A 16,916-nucleotide genomic window follows, 5' to 3' on the forward strand; every position below is an offset into this window, starting at 1 on the left:
CCTGATTGGGATACAATCAATGTGATTTTGTCCTGTGTTTGATTGTGGGTTGGTATTGTAGATGGAGATCAAGACCATGATTCAGGTTCATGACGGATATGGGAAGACTACGAGGTAACCGTAGCATACACAAGGATGATAGGCTGTCAGGGAAGTGTTGTAAGTCTGCGATGTAGTCGTAATATTCACCAGAATGAGGTAGGCCATTGTAGGAGTAGTCGTTGGTCTGAGGAAGGATCAACGCATGCCTGGGTCGGGGCGGACAATATCGGTGGAGGACCACTCCTTGTTTAGTATGAGGATCGTTGGACCTGAGGCGATGTTGGGCCTGAGCAACACTAAATTAGGTGAGATCCGTGGGCGAGGCCCGTTGGGTTTTGATAGTGTGTGTGAGACCCGGTGGAAATTGGCTTGATCAAGGTATTAGATCACGTTGAGAGAAGGATGACTCTGTGGCAAGTTCTTAGCATCCGTGTGGTGGTTAGGCTAGGGTAGCCCTTATTAGTAAGGCTCTTAGTCAGAGCCTTATGATGGGACCAGGTGTGAGATTGTCAGTCTCAGCGGTCAATTGGGGATTTTATATCTCAGTTTAGTGGAAGGTTACAGTAGAATCGGAAGATTTCAGATAGAATGCAAGTGTAAATCTTTGGATTTTGGGATGTGGGTAATGTTCCCAGTTGACTCAAGGGGTTGAGACTCGCATTAGGAGTCGTCTTTATTGATATGAAGGATTCTGTCTGGCAGGGGTGTCAGCTAGATGATTTAGGATCAGAGGGATTTATTTTAGTTCGGATTGTAGAAAGAGGTTATATTGATTGTATTTCAGAATGGTTCTTCTTGTATGAAGGCCAACTAAAGTTTTAGGTTCTAGACTTATAGCAGAGGAGTGCTGGTTTTCCCATATTATTTAAAGCTAGTGGATTAATAATTCGTTCTCCATCAGGGTGTATTACTCCTAATAAGGTTGGGTTTTAATGATAGCATTGGAAGATCACTATGAGTACGAGTCAACTTTTTGTCGAAGCAGGGTTCGAGAGGAATTGGTCGGATCGTCTGATTTCCTGGAAGGAAGCAAGGAGTGATTTCGAGGACGAAATCTAATTTAAGTAGGGGAGACTTGTAACACCCAATTTCGACTCGTTTCTTAATTCGAGGTCGTGACCCGAAGATCAATTGTCATAATGCTTTGGGCTTTGGGAAAGATAGGTTTGGACCCATTTGGATGTGGGTAATGTAGATTATGTAATCAAAGAGTTCGATTTATGCTTTGGAGCTCAAAGGTATAATGGTAAAAGCGATGGTTCGGGTCTTTCTTGAATTAAGGATTTAAGTTTGGAAGGTTTTAAGGCAAATGATAGTTGTTAGGGGTGTAGTGCTTCTCATTTCCTTTCCGAGCATGTAAATAATTCCGAAAATGGATTTGGGATGCATATTGCATTGATTGTTTAATCCATTTTAGTCATCCTTCTATCCATGTTATGCAACACTGCTAAAACTGCTGCCATGTCATCTGAAGTAGAATTCACAATTCCCCTAGTTACATCTTGTTGAGGGTTATGATATTCTCTTGAATGTTTGGAGAATTCTGCGATGAACTCCTTGATTACGACCAGTGCTTTCTTTGTGAGTGGCTCTTGAGAATCAAGGAGTTGCATAGTCTTTACGTTTACCCCATCATAAAACATTGCTACTTCTTGTTGGATATTTAGATCATTTTGGGGACAGTTTCTAAGCAATCCCTTATAGCGCTTTCATGCCTCGTATAAAGACTCTCCCACGTTTTGCTCAAATTTTGCAATGACATTCTTTAATTTGAAACCTTCGATGGCGGGCAAAATTGTTGTATGAATTCTTCACGCATTTGCGCCCATGTTGTTATTGTGCCCACTAGGAGTGCCTTCAGCTAGTCCTTTGCTGCACCCTTAAGAGTAACGGGGAGCATTCTTAGTAGAACCGTACCGTGTGGTATGTTTGGTATGTTGAAGTAGTTGGCGATATCTTTGACCTCATTAATGTGCTTGTAAGCGTCCTCATGGTATTTCCCATGGAATGATATGTCTTTCAATTGAGCAAGTATGTGTCCTTTTAACTCAAAGCTAGCTGTGTTGGGAATTGTGAGTTGCACAAGTCCTGGTCCGGTGTCTTCACGTATTCGTCTCTTGTATGCCTCCATCGTCATGTTAGCAATGTCTGCCATGTTGTTTTTGGGCTCGCTTTTGGGTTTGCTTCCTTTTCCTGATTATGTTTTGGACTCGTATCCTACTTCCCTTTTGTTAGGTGTCTTCTCAAAACTTTCAAATTCGCTTTCTAGAATCTTGTTGCTTGATTCTCCAAGTTTGGTTGTCTTCTTCTTATGGAATACTGACTCAAGATCGTCAAACGGTGGTATAATTGGTGTCTTGGGTCCTCGGGTCATAAATTACTGAAACAAAAATAGATGAAAAGCATAAAAAGAACAAAACAAAAAATAAAAACTAACTGCTTGATGAGTTTGCTATGGGAGCATGTACAATTACAGGGGGGATGTTCAGTATCGATTCTTATAGTACTGTTAAACTAAAACGAAAATTAAGAGAAAATAGACATAAAAAAATTCCTAATAAATAACAGATAAAAATTAACTGAAAATTGACAGTTCCCCGGCAACGGCGCCAAAACTTGATGTGAAATAATTATGCACTAGTTTTAACAAACTAATATAACTAATTATTACTCCTAAGGCATTGTACCTAGTCGAAAATAGAATAACACAAATAGTCGTGTATTGAACACAAGGAACAAAATTACTAACTAGTTTTATCTACTAAGTTACCTAATTTACTATTAAATTAAAAAGGGTTTTTTTTCTCTAGTTTTGCAAGACTAGAAACTTAATTAATCAAACTAAAACTTAGAAAGAAACTAATTATCAACTAATGAAACAAAAAGCAAAATTAAAAGCAAGAAACACAAAAGATGATTTTAATCAAGATTAATGAGAGACATTCGTATAGATTCAATATACTTGCTATTATGGTTGATTTAATGGAAGTGTAATTGATTAATGCTCCATTGATTACCGACTCCTAAGATGATCAGATTAATGTTCACTAACCTAATCCTTTAGCAAATAAGTTTATTCATACGGTGATCAAGCGGATAAACTAACAAATTTACTAGTGTTCGGTTCGAGTTATGTTAGACTTATGGTGGATTGATCTATTTGGTTAATTAAATCAATTCAATATATGAGTGATCCTTATATATTAGCTCCTACATTTACTTACCCATTTTTCAATTTAACCCTAGGTTTTGGTCAAAACACTAGTCTACAATTTTGTAATTCACAAGATCATAAGATTCAAGTTAATCAAGAATGATAGGTCATGCAAACTTAATTAAACTTAACAATAAACATATTAGTAGTTATCATAAGCATAGAGAGGTTCTTTAATAAGCTAACATAACAAATAACCAACTTAGCATAATCCAATCCATAAATCAACTCATAATAAGCAAGTAATCTAGTCTAAACGAAAGTTAGGGTATTTAGCCCTTAACTTCAGCAAAAAAACGTGTAAAAACAAAATTCAACATGTAATCCATGATCAAACACAAGAAGAATAAGTAAATATAAGAAGTCTTGCCTCAAATCTCTCATAATCAAGCTTCTAATCGATCTTTTGCAACTCCAAGCTTCCAAACAACATTCTTGGCCTTCAAAAGTCGACTAAAGCTCCAACAAAAGTTAGGTTTTCATAGGAATGTGCCTTATATATATATTTTTCTCGAAGTCAGTTCACCACGTCGTGGTAAGTCCACCACGACGTGGTCTTTAGGTTTATCAAGTAATCAACAAGTCTTTGAGGTTCGTTCGGAAATTTCAAAACGCCGCATCGTGGTAAGCATAATTTTCTTCATTTTATCCTTGATCCAAATTCCTAGCTTCCGGCTTCCTTCCTTTTCGTTCCCGAGCATGTCTTTTACTTCTACAACACAACATATAATAGATTAAGTATTTTTTGTCCTATAATGAGCATAAAAATGGCTAAAAACATTAAGATATATATATATATATATATATATATATATATATATATATATATATATAGATAGATAGATAGATAAACAGATAGATATGAAAATATCATTTGACTTCACTAAACTTGTGTGCAGGTGCACATTCTATGGGTACTAATACACTACCGGTCACTAGAAAAGTTCATGGATATTTTTGCAAATTTTTTTTGTCATAACTAACATTTTAATTAATAGCCAGTTTCAAATTCATATTATTGACAATATTAACCACTATTTCAGTTACAATCTACAATCTCGGTGTTTAATTATGCCATTAAAATGATGGTTATGGTTTGGTGTATAAATAGAGATGCTCCATCACCTTTAGAAAAATATCGAAGTGTCTTCTCCTCTATTTTGTCATTTTCTTGTTGATGTGAATGTATTATCTAGGCTTAGAAAAGTTCAGCGATCTTGAAGAATCGTTTTAATTTCTGTATCATGGGAAACAAACACCCGCTAGCGGACAAATTTATTTTAAAGACATCGTGTTAAACACGGGCCTTAACCATTTTTTTCATACATTTTCCAATATCTTAATTCCTACACTACAATGTGTATGAGGCTATGGGCTATTCCTTGTGTTTATGATCAAATTAGATTTTACGAGTGTGGACTCCACACCTCGTAACTTGTATTGAACTTTTCTTGACATCTGATAACTTGTATTGAACTTTGCTTGAATATGTTTCAATACCATACAAATCCATGTTTAATGATCTCGGTATCACCGTTCCCACCAATAACAATGGAAATATATAGATGATTTTTTATTAATAAGTTATATAAAACAAAAGAGGAAAAAACTAAGTTATCATATACAACAACCGAAATTGATATGTTTATGTTTTAAAAATATTGATATGTTTATAGTCCTCAAGAGTCCTTGATTTCTTGGAATGTATGAGTTGTCGTGGGTTCCTTATATCATAAAACCCTTGTCATTTGAGAAATTTTTTAATATTAATAATTAAGGGTAAATTATACAAATGGTCCTTATAATTTACGGTAATTTACATGTTTGGACCCTAACTTATTTTTTTTTTAACTCGATCCGTCTCTATAGTTTGATTTTGCTGCATCATTGGTCCCTAACAGACTTAAAATGACTAATATACCTTTATTTTATTACTTTAATTGTCTAATTTATAATTAATTTATGATATAAGAAATTATTTAATAAATATGGTCCCACATCTAGCCACCCATTCTTCCTTTTTACCTTACCTACATGAACCCTTCTTCCCTTTTACTTTACTTAATTGATGTTTAGTTCTCTCATACCAAGTTACAAGAAAGTACAAAAGCAAACCTGAAATTTCTAGTATCCTCTACCACCACCGGAACTTAAACTTTTGGTATCCACTACAACCACCGTACCCGCTACTAGTAACCAAAGCTAATATTGCACCTTTATTCTACCTTGACCTCGGGGGTGTTTGGCTTAGCTTTTGTGGGGCAAAAGTCCTTTTTGTAAAAGAACTTTTTATAAAAGTTATTTTTTAAAATGTGTTTGGATTGACTTTTGAAGGTAAAAAGTCTAAAATTAAAGTGTTTGGTTTAACTTTTACATGTAAAATGACAAAAATGACATGTTTAAGGTAGATGAAGGATATATTGGTAATTTAATATTTTTAGCTGGTGAAAAGTTGGGAAAAGTCAGGTAATCGTGACTTTTCAAAAAGACTCAAATTACTCTATGGGAAAAGTCATTTACAAAAGTCCTTTTCCTTTTGCCAAACATCTTTTGAAACTTTTTCTAAAAGATAAAGTCAAAAGTCATTTAAAAAGTTAAGCCAAACACACAGCTCGTCTCTTTCCCTCAACTACTATCTAGTCATCGTCGGTGAGCCCTCCGGTGAAGCCCATGGTCTGCCACCCTAACCGCATCCCCTAAAGACATTAAAGGAAATGTGGAAGCACCGTCGATCTGCATCTAAATATGGACCATCATCTACAACGGTTGATTGCATCTTACCAATCGGAGAGTTACCGATCTGCATCTAAACGCACAATCCTTCGCCGATCTGCATCTAAACTCACATCTTTAATTCATATTCCTCTTTTCTCCACCTACTACTGTTGTCCCATGAAATGCTAACCACCACTGTCGGGAAGGATGTCGACGACGTTTCCAATCCCTTACTGCCACTACGGATCACGTCTTCGTGAAAGAGTGGTGGCGTCAACGACACCTTCTTACCCACCACTAGTGGTTCTTGAGCCTCCTTCCAACGAACTTGATTTACTTGCCTCATACCCTTTAATTTTTGACATCACCGCATTCTTGATGATTAGTTTTAGATTAGGTTTAGGTTACAGGGTATGAAGTTGATTGTTTGGTAATAGTGATTTATGAGTTTCTATGTATTTTAAGTAAAGAATCAGAAACAAATATTGTTTATTTCCTTAGCCATAATTGATTTTGAGTTTTGTATTTCAGAAATGAGGTTAGTAATGTTTGCTTTTTGGGTCTGAATCGATATGATTTTGAAGTTGGCATAGGTGGAAGGTGGTTGTAGAAGTTGAAGGGATGCTAGAGGCAAATTAGGTGCCCTTATGGGATAAGAACAATGGAACCCACAACTATTAAATAACTTTTTGTAATAAGTTAATTGTAAATAAAGCAATTAAATTAATAAACAAGGGTATATTAGTCATTTTAAATACAGCAAGGACCAACGGCGTAACAAAATCAAACTATAAGGATGATTTGAGTTAAAAAGATAAATTATTGACCAAACACGTAAATTATCCTAAACCATCGACCATTCACATAATTTACTCAATAATTAATAGAGTAAATTACAGACATGGTCCCTATGGTTTGGTCGAATTCTCAGTTTTAGTCTCTAAGTTTAAAATTTGATAGGTTACATCCCTGTGGTTTGTAAAAATTTCACTGTTGGTCCTAGGTCCATATAAAAATACCAAATTATCTTTTCGTTCTTTTTTCTTTTTCTTTTAACAATTTATTATATATATATATATATATATATATATATATATATATATATATATATATATATAATTGTTTTTTATCTTTGTTTTAATAGAATTAATATAGATTAATTATAAAATTATTTTTATTTTTTAAATCAATTATCTAAATTATATAAAATGATATATTATTATTATTATTATTATTATTATTATTATTATTATTATTATTATTATTATTATTATTATTATTGTTATTATTATTTGCTTTATTTATTTATCTTTGTTTTTGTGGTTTAAAAATCTTTTAATATTTTTGACGTTTTATTTAAATGCATTTTTTAATGCCCAATATAATTATTTAATGTTGTTTTTTATGTGTTTTTGCTTACATCATTCACTTATATGTTGGGAACTGAACGTTCGTTGAACCGTTTGTAAACTGTTCAGCGGGAAGTTCGTTTGTGTTTGTTTATTTAATAAATGAACGAACATGAACAAAAATTATCGTTCTTTTAGTTAAATGAACGAACATGAACGATGATCTCGTTCATTCATTTATGTTCGTGAAGTTTTGTTTATGATGTTCGTTTACATTCGTTTAATTTACTTATATTCATTTATGTTCAATTTTTTTTATCATATTTCTATATTATATGTTCGTTTATGTTCATATATATTCAACTGTGTTTGTTTAGTATAATATGGTAATATAATTAAAAAAAAGAACATAAATACATATGAACATAAACGAACATAAGCGAACAAAGATAAACAAACAAAATTGAATATATATGAACATAAACGAACATATAATATGGTAATATATAAAAAAATTGAACATAAATTATTATAAATAAGTTAAACGAACGAATGTAAATGAACATAAACAAACATTATAAACGAACGCTCATGAACATAAATAAACAAATGATATCATTGTTCATGTTTGTTCATTTAACTAAACGAACAATAATTTTTGTTCATGTTCGTTCATTTAATAAGTAACTAAACATAAATACATAAACATTAAAAACAATTATATTCGACGAACAAAACGTCAAAAAAAAAAAGATTAAAAGATATATTTAAATAAAACGTCAAAAATATTAAAAAAAAAATAACTTTATAAACAATCTATATTAATTTGATGGACCAATGACCAACAGTGAAATTTTCACAAACCACATGGTATAACCTATCAAATTTTAAAGTTATGGACCCAAACTAAGAATTCGACCAAACAATACGGACAATTTCTGTAATTTACTCTAATTAATAAGATTCGATAATGCTTTTGATTGGCAATGAAGGCAAAAGAGGTAAACAAAGCTAGTACTAATTCTTCAAACCTGAAATTGCGTAAAAGGCTTGTTTGGAATCATCCCTCTCTGATTGATAAACTAAGATCCATAAACATGGATTCCATATCATAAGAAGATCTTGTAGCACTTTATCTCTTGGATTCCATATGAACTTCTTTGGCATTTGTTTATTTGCATGTCGACTCAATTTCTTTTCAACTGTATATTTTAAAAAACAAAAATATCTACCCTAATAAATAAGAATGATTTTGCCACATGTCATATTCTTATTTATTTTGACACTTGTCATTTTTTAGATTTTTTGAATTATTTAATATCCACTTGTCATTTTTATAGAATTTTTCATTTTTAGTCAACTTCCACCTATTAAATACCATCTCATATTAATTAATTTTATTAATATATTAATTAATGTACATACTAATTTTCTATTTGTGAATTTCTCTTTCTATTAATATATTAATTAATGTATAATTATATTAATGTAGATAATACCTTCTATTTGTGAATTCATATTAATTTATTTTATTAGTATAAATTAATTAAGATTAAATTACATAAAGGGTCCTTGTGGTTATCAAAACTTGCATGAATGGTATTTTTTTTTGCTCACACATTTTACTTTTGAACCTTTTAATAAACCCGTGTAATACACGGATCACACACCTAATAATTTATTATACATTCATAAAGAACGTATCCCTCATAAATGATCAATTTAAAGTAAAGTTAAACTCAAGACATTTAAGAGAACAAAGTCAAACTAGCTTCTTTATACACACACACACACACACACACACACACATATATATATATATATATATATATATATATATATATATATATATATATATGTGTGTGTGTTACGGCCTAATTTTGTGAGACCGTGAGACGCAATCGTAGTCATTTATTTGGTAGATAAAACAAAAAACATTTTAAAAATGCAAAATAATTGAAAATTTTTGATTTTTTTTTTCATATATTATTTTCGGAATTTATATTTTCCAAAAGATATAAAAAAATACCAAAAAATAGAAAGAAAATACATTTTGTATATATTCTAGTAGAATAATAGAATATTCTACATATCTGAAAAATTTAGTATAATATTCTAACATTCTAAAAATCATATTAGAATATTTACAGTGTAATATTCTATTAGAATATTTTACGTATTTTTCAAAAAAATGGTAATTTTTTTTTTAACTTTATTTATTTGTTTTTTATTTATTTTTATTTTTTTAGGTAATTAAAGTTCCGAAAATAATAATTAAAAAAGAATTTTTGGATTTTTCCATTTATTTTGCATTTTAAAATTATTTTTAGATTTGGTCTCACGGTCTCACAAAATTAGCATGGTCTCAAATGAACATGTATACACACATATATATATATATATATATATATATATATATATATATATATATATATATATATATATATATAAATGGTAGCCTACAACAATTTTATACAAATGGTTTTCAAAATATGTCACATGATCATTTGAAGTTCAGTACTTCTAACCGGACCTGGTAATAGATTGGATATGACACATTTAAATTTAAAACGTTTGTTACCTCATTTAGAAGTTTCTGATTCGATTGTAAAGATAACACACAATGACTCAATCATACATTGAAACAATTAAATCTTAACTCAATCAACAACTATCAGATAATCATTTAGTAGATCTAACATGTAAGTTAATTAACAAATATTATTGTTTCAAAGCGTTAATGTAGTTATGTATTTATAATATCAATCATATATTCAAATAAAATATTATTTTATCATTTATTAGTTTCTATTGAATATTTTTCTTATTAACTATTTGTAATACACCTATCTACTTACCAAAAAAAAATCTTATTTCAACATTCTACTTTGAAACTTTCACTATTTCAGCATTGTGCTTTTAAAGTTTTATAATTCTTTCATGTTTGTGTGGCTTTTGATGTGTGAATTTAATAAAATACAATATCATTCTATTTTAAAGGTATAATTTTGTAATACAAACAAATAAAGATTATAAAATTCATATTCCATATATTTGCATAATTATACTTTCATAATCTTTCATATTTTTTATATTTCATTAAATTTTAGTATTTTTTTCTATCTTTTTCATATTTTTGCAATGTTGTTTGATTTTTTAAGTTGTGAACTCGTATATTATACGGATCTAACCTAGTACATGATATACAAAAATAGGAAATGAATACAATGATTAACAAATGGTTTATGGTTTAAACTAAAGTCTATTAGGCTTGTGGGTATGAGTCATATCATTTACACCATTTTGTTTATCAAATCATATGCCATATCACCTCCACACCATTTCATATTTACTAGGAAATACCTCAACCACACTATATTTAAGAGGAAAAAAGAATAAAGAAAAATTAAAAATCTAACCAATGAATGGTCCAAACCCTTTTCCCTTTGCGTTGAGTCATGTTGAGTGATCCATATCTCTCCATATAACATGAAGGTAAGGTTGTGTTCCAATCTCCTTAATAGCATGAAGAAGTGTCAACTAAGCATTCTCCACTCCATTAAGGTCCATACACACCACTCTTACAAAAATAGTTAAAGGTTTGAATTTTATCTTAATGATCATTTCTCAGAAATTAAGATTCATCTCAACTAATCTTATTCGTCCACTTCCTCCTAGAATTTATTTTTATAAAATTAAAATAAATGTTAGTAAAATGGAGGGAAAATGACTCAGGAGGGTAACCAACTGTTGAGTTTGTTTACATTCGGTCACTTTTTTTTCGTACTCAATTCACCATTGAACTTTTTGTTTGTGTTCACCATAACCAGTTTTGATAGTCGGTCAAAAGAGTTATGGTGAACACAAACAACAAGTTTAATGGTATATTTGGTACATCATATACCATATCAACTCCTCACCATTTCATATTTACTAGAAAATATCCACCATACAACCACACTATATTTAAGAGAAAAAGGAATAAAAAAGAAAAAAAAATCTAACTGATGAATGGTCCAAGCCCTTTTCCTCTTGGGTTGAGTCATATGAGTCATCCACTTCTCTCCACATAATATGAAGGCATGGTGGTGTTTCAATCTCCTTAACAACAACATAAAGGAGCGACAACTTAACCACAACAAGAAAACAAAGTATTAGGGACAACGATTTTGGCGACAATATCCCCTTTAGCGGTGACACCAGATGAGACACGCATGGTGTCGCCGCTAAATGTCAATGTCATCGCTACAAGCATCGTTGCTAAAGGCATAGACCGGTGAGCCGTCGGAGACATGCAACTTTGAATCTTGGCCCCTGGTTTTGAGCATGATCTAACAGATAAGGTCCACTCTTGTGGAAGGAAATAGCGAAGACACCATTAGCAGTGACCTTACATCAGGCGCAATCTTGGCCCTACGATTTTTACACGATCCGACGACCAATAATCACGATAAATGCGATTTTCACCCACAATCACCACCGACTGGCCTAACCACCAACTCTGTGACATCCCCAAAATCACGGCCAGAAAAGACCGGTTTCATTTATGATTTTTAAATAATTTTAGAGTAAATCCATTGATTTAAAAGAGTTGCGGAATTTGTCCGCAAAACATTACATGATAAAATAAGGTTTATCAAAGCATTTCTTAAAGAAATGTATTTTCATTATATATCAAAACTCGGGATGTCATGCTCCGATACAGACACAAAATCATAAACAATAAAACATAGACCTTACACAGTTATATACAACTATTGGTCTATAAAAAAAACATCTTCACAAGCTCTCCAACTTATGCTCTCGTGCCACTACCTGTAATACAAAGAAATTGAGTGGGTCAGCCTTGGAAGCCTGGTGAGCATATAGGGTTTTCAAACCACAATAAATAATTATATTTAATTTCACCAACCAACAATAACTCGATTACCCATTCTCATTATCCCCACTTTACGTCCCTATGACAACAACTATTACAAGGGACCTAATCTAGGATTTTCGTCGGGACGGACACTACTGCAGAGGGGTTTCCTCAACAATGAATGTCCTAAGGCAACCATGAGGGGGATAGAATACAATGAATGAACACCCTAGTTCACCAACACCTACAGGTTATAAGCCTGCCAACATTCCACAGAACTGTCTAGAAAAGTCCGTGGTCGTCATCCATATTCTGCTGAATGACCAGATCACAATCACATCTAGGCCTCTCATCAGTTTATCACACATCAACTATCTACCCAAGTTCTACCCAACATTTTTGTAGATAACAACATACATATGCATTCATATGCAACTTAAAAATTGATAAGATACCCATTCAATACTCATTCCAAATAAACATATAACATATATATACACGTATATTTATACACACGTAACACGTATTCTAAAGTAGATACTTAATATCTATCTATTCAAAGAAAGGGAATATACACTCACTTGAGAAGATGATGCTCAGACAGCACTACAGCTCTAAGAGTAGTATTTCTTCGGTGGAACCGGGAGATCTCCACAAAAACTGGGGTTCTCGCGGGCAGATTTTCGGCTCGGGAACTCTGTTTCTCGGGATCTTCAGGGCTGGCTTCGGGTCTCGGGATGATACTGGCGCTTCGGGGGTATTTCATGCACGCAAAACGAGGAAATACGGGAGAGAGAGACGAATTTTGAGCAAAAAAGATCGGCAACCTCGACCTTTTATTTATAGCAGTGAGACCTCGGACTACGTTGGGCGTACCGAGGCCCTACGCTGGGCGTACTTTGGATAAGGGTGCCAGGTGGCGAAGTCTTGGTGGTGGAACGTGACTCTTCTTTGGACCGCAGGAGGCAGCAGTACGCTGCGTGTAACTTCCTCGTACATAGGGCATACTTCGGTGTTGACATGTACGTGGGGCGTACACCTAGTACGCTGGGCGTACCCTTCAGATCAGATCAAGATGCGTCAGATTCGGATATTATCCGAATAAATAATAAAATTTATATTATTTCAAAACTTTCAAAATTCATATTTTCCTCATATGAGCTCCGTTTTCGACGTTCTTTATATACGCGTGTAGGTGAGACTAAGCTCTACAACTTGCTATAATAGTTTCAACCCTTTCGCTGGATTACGTTCCACACCCGACGACAACATCTTCTTCGACATCGATCGTCGGTGACGGTATGTGCTCAACGACCTCCTTTCTATTTATCTTTCTTTTTTCACCTCGATTTTTCTTCTAATTTGTTGAATTTTTTGGTTTTAAATCACCAGAACAGACACCATTGATTTTTCTGGCAACCACCACCTCTACAACACCATATTTCTGCATTTTCCAGCCACAAGTGTGTTTTTCGGGCATCTATTCTTATTTTTTGAATTTTGCTATATATATTATGTGTATTTGTTACACATATGAAATTGTCATATGAAATTTGTATATGAAATTGTAAGAAAATTGTATATTAAGTTGTTATAAATTTGTATATGCATATTGTTTGTATCTAATTGGTATATATGACTGTATTGTGTGTATTAGAAATTTGTATATGTATATTATTATATGAAATTTATATATGCATATTGTTTGTGTATATATATATATATATATATATATATATATATATATATATATATATATATATATATATATGAATGTATTGTGTGTGTTTGGTATATTTGTTAAGTGTATATATGTGCATTTGTATGCATGAAAATAGAAATTATGTGTAACACCATAAATTTTCAAACAAAATTTTCATTTTAAAATCATATAATTCTCATTAACACATTTCACAAAAATCTAAAAGTATCAAATTATTAAAAACACATATCCATTATAAAAATCCAGGATCCTCAAACATAACTCTATCTCGTGTGTACAATCGAGCTGACGCCTTCTCGCGATTCTGAGAAGTACTTGAAACAAATATCACATAACACGGTAAACACAAAGCTTAGTGAGTTCCCCAAAATACCACATATATCTCATTAGCCACTCATGGCTATACTTAAATAAGACCCTCTGGTCAATGTGTCTCAGTGGAACCCTCCGGTCCTACAACTCGGGTGGACCCTCCGGTCCTAACTCAGTAAGCTCAGAATAATACACAACCTAAATCACCAAAGACAATATGTAGGATATCACAATACTCAATATAAACACATAAGACCCTCTGGTCAAACAAATATTACCACTCTAAGTAAGTATAGTGAGAAGACTCACCTCGGATGATGAACATCTCCTATAGATGCTGCTGTTGCACACCGGCCTCTAACATTAAACCAAAACCCACAATTATCTGATTAAGATCTAATACCAAACCTCACTCATTAGGTCTAAAGATAGTTCACTACCCGACTCACAATTAACTCAAGCTTATTGGGCCTACCAAGGCCCAATACTAAATGGGCTCTCCTAAGGCCCAACTCTTAAACGTAAGTCTAAATGGCAAGTCCAACACAAAGTCCCAAAACATACACAATATTCCTCTGATCAAAATCTCCAGCACATTAGGCCCCAAAATCCAGGCCTAACACTTAAGGCCCAATGTGAGTTTTTGCCCAAAAAGCCCACATCAAGGTTATGGTGGATGTACCTCACTTAGTACACTCAGGGTACGCACGAATCCAGATAGGGCCATTGGGGAAACTTGATTAGTACGTGGGGCGTACTGGATTTACGCTCGGCGTACGTCCAGACTTTCTTTTTCCCACTCTCTTGGTCTTAATCCGTTAAGGCCATAGCCATACTCTCATATCTGGACTCATTAAAGGCTCATACTCCATAAAGTTCATGACTTTAAGCCTTTGCATGACTGATAAAGCCCCAAACCTGAATACGCTGACTCTTTACTCCCGAAAATGCTCACATCTCATGCATGGGGTGGTTTTAACATCCAAGACCTCATTTTTATGAATCCTCTCCACTAGAAACACTTAAAAGGATAGATATTAGGCTCTAGAGTTCAACAACTCATAAAGCTTCAAGCTTTGGGACCAAAAACCCTAAAATGGACCATAAATGCACAAATAAAAAAGGATGAGAAATCTCTGAGCTTTATACCTTCAAATGATGCTCCAACCACAGGAAAGCTCAGATCCAAAGCCTGGACTCCAACTCCATTCTCCTCAATGCTCCTTCTTCACTTCAAGGATACCACAAGAACACTTAGAAGCTCACAAATGGACACTCAAGCTAGAGGAAGGGATATTAGGGTTTTGAGAGGGTTGAAGGCTGGAAATGGTGACAAAAAATGAGGCCATCATGTTCTTTAAATAGGGACGCACCCCTCATTTAGGGTTTTCACCTTGTGCCTAGTACGCCCAACGTACCCTATGGTACGCCTAGCGTACTAGGTGGATCCGCTTCAAAATCACGCACATGAGTACGCTAAGTGTACACACACATATGCCCCGCATACTCAATTGCCACCTTTCTCAAATAAGGGACTAAACTCGCCAAATCTTCAAAATATCATAGATTCCTCGATATTAGTCTGTTTACAATGAACCTCATATCTGCGGAAAGGTGGCGAGAAGCCCTACGCTTCTAGTAACTCGTCGCAGCCTTGAGGCTTCCTCATGCCTGGGTTGCAACCCACGAACCCTAAATCACAGACGATCCGAAAATGGATGTTACAATTCTCCTCCACTTGAATTAGATTTCGCCCTTGAAATCGCTCCATATTATTATCCAGATCCTAACAATTAGCCTGAGAAGCGTAACCGATTATTCAGAACGTAACTGGTCTCCCCAAAACAACCGAAATCAAACTGAACCCTCCATTTCGAAGAAGAAAGAACCCTTCGTTGCTGCAGAACCAACTCTTCCTCTCCAAAACTTGGAATCTGTAGTGGTATGTCTCCCCGACTGATCGCCCATTCGGTATATTCCCATGTCATTCGCTCATCGAATAACAAAATCGATAAAACATCTCCAACTCTGATTACTTTTCGCGAATGATGGAACTAGTCCTTAACCATAATTAGCTGTTGTACACTCCTGCCCGACACACCAGTCGACTCCGACAGAAACCCAAAGAAACGGGGGTCATCTCGCACCAACGACCAACCTCCGATAATGCTATCAAAATCCATCTGAAGAGTGAACCTCAATACCCCGTCCTCAACACTAAATGAAGACCTGCCAACCTACATGGGAATCGAAACTCTACTCTAGGTCCAACCTCCCGTCAGACAGAATCATTTCACTGCCGACCCCATGATGATTCAGCTCAGACCCCAAAATCAACATCCATGTCTGACCGAACTATCCACTGATAGCCGGAAACATAACTCCAGCTGCTTCTCAATGCTAGACACCAAATCCGAATACGTGATCGACTCCCGACCCAGTAGTTAAATCTACGAGGCTACCCTAGCCCATTCGACAATAGGACTTCACAATAGTCCTATTCAACCGAGCTGACTCATCCAATCACACTGAACTCCATAATCATGAAGTTCGCTTTACCCCAAGCGACTTCTACACCCGATTTGAAATCGCACCTCACACACGACCTCGGCCGTTTACCACATGTTACCTCATGCGTGTCTTGGTTCTTCCCAAACCAATGAACAGGTTATCCTAATTCTAAAACATCAAATGGGAAAT

General features: G+C 34.0%; 1 non-coding gene across 1 annotated transcript; it reads left to right on the forward strand.

Moving 5' to 3' along the window:
- The first annotated feature begins 1,707 nt into the window (after positions 1-1,707).
- LOC111876474 (small nucleolar RNA R71) lies at positions 1,708-1,814 on the forward strand. Its single transcript, XR_002845021.1, has one exon. It is a non-coding gene; the product is annotated as a small nucleolar RNA R71 (small nucleolar RNA).
- Positions 1,815-16,916: the final 15,102 nt, after the last annotated feature.

The sequence above is a fragment of the Lactuca sativa genome, chromosome 2, assembly GCF_002870075.4.
Source record: "Lactuca sativa cultivar Salinas chromosome 2, Lsat_Salinas_v11, whole genome shotgun sequence".
Lineage (NCBI taxonomy): Eukaryota > Viridiplantae > Streptophyta > Magnoliopsida > Asterales > Asteraceae > Lactuca > Lactuca sativa.